We start from the raw sequence: 1,421 nt of genomic DNA, 5'->3' as shown, positions 1-1,421 counted from the left end.
GCGTTCGATATGTTGCAATCGGCTGCTGCATAATCATCGGTGAATCGATGGCAGGCGATGAACAGTTTGCGATGATTTAGTCCGTCACGACGGCTTGGCGGCAGCGTCTGTGCAACGTGAGAAACGTGCTGTCCGCTATATCTCACGATGTCATCGCGCTTTCTGTTCAGTCGCCTCGTTGTATTATTACTTCTGCTTGTTGTTGCTTCTGCGGGAGGCGACCGTGCGTACTCCATGCGTAGATTTATGCAGCACCTCCTCGCTATACCAGTTATACGCACATGCGTGTACGCACACACACGCACGCACACACACGCGACGCACGCACCGCACGCACACACGCACACACACGCACCACCACTGTGCGCGCGCTGCACACACATGCATACACGCCACAATATGTAAGATAAAATGCTCACAGTCACCGCTGGAGCGATGCTGTGAGGATAGAAAATTGGATCCTTGAACATATCAAAAATATAAATGCATGTGTATCGATCTGCCCAACGCACAACGGCTCTGTCGGTAACAACAGAATATCATTATAATTTCTCGGCTACAGCGACTACTGTGGGTAGCAACTAGCCAGTCATGTGCATAGTGTGTTATCGTGCGCATGTGAGACCGTTATCACAGCTGACATTACTGAATGCCAGCTACACATAACTGTGCCATTTCGCTCAGCGATTTTGACGTCTTCCACAAACAACAATGACGGTCACGACCATACACTTGGCATTCACACACAGACTTCTGACACGTGCCACACATATCAACGTGACATTCACTCACAGACTGAGTGACTTGCACACATATAAGCCGTGACATTCACTCACAAACTGTTGATGTGTGTGTGTTTTGTCGTTTATTATCATAGGAGTATAGATGCTGGTTGGACGATTCATAGTCTCATCTCTAAGTAGCTTTGCTGGCTGGTGGGCTTACGGACATAGTATACCGGTGGTGGTCGTGTCACTGCGCTCAGCGAGTGGAACTGTTGATGTTCACACATATAACCGCTGAACATTGGCACTCACAGACTGTGATGTTCACACCTACTGCATGGTCGGCATTTCGCCACACGCACTTGTGAGTATTACACCTACCTGTGGCATTCACACACAGCGCATCTGTGACATTCACACCACGCGCATTCCTGACTTTTCACACCTACCTGTGGCATTGACACACGCGCATTGTGACATTTCACACAACGCGCACTGTGAGGCTTTCACACCTACCTGCTTGGCTTGTGTGAGCACATTCGGTCGGCATGTGTGTGAGGTGTGCACAGTTGGCCCTAGTGGCTCTGTGGATTGACACACGCGCATTGTAGGACATTCACACACACGCACTGTGACTGGCTTATCTGACATCGCTATGTACCAATGGTTGCGCATTGATGCACATCTGGTAATGTC

This window comes from Priapulus caudatus, unplaced genomic scaffold, assembly GCF_000485595.1.
Source record: "Priapulus caudatus unplaced genomic scaffold, Priapulus_caudatus-5.0.1 Scaffold623, whole genome shotgun sequence".
Lineage (NCBI taxonomy): Eukaryota > Metazoa > Priapulida > Priapulimorpha > Priapulimorphida > Priapulidae > Priapulus > Priapulus caudatus.
The sequence above is the reverse complement of the archived record's forward strand: the minus strand, read 5'-3'. Positions refer to the sequence as shown.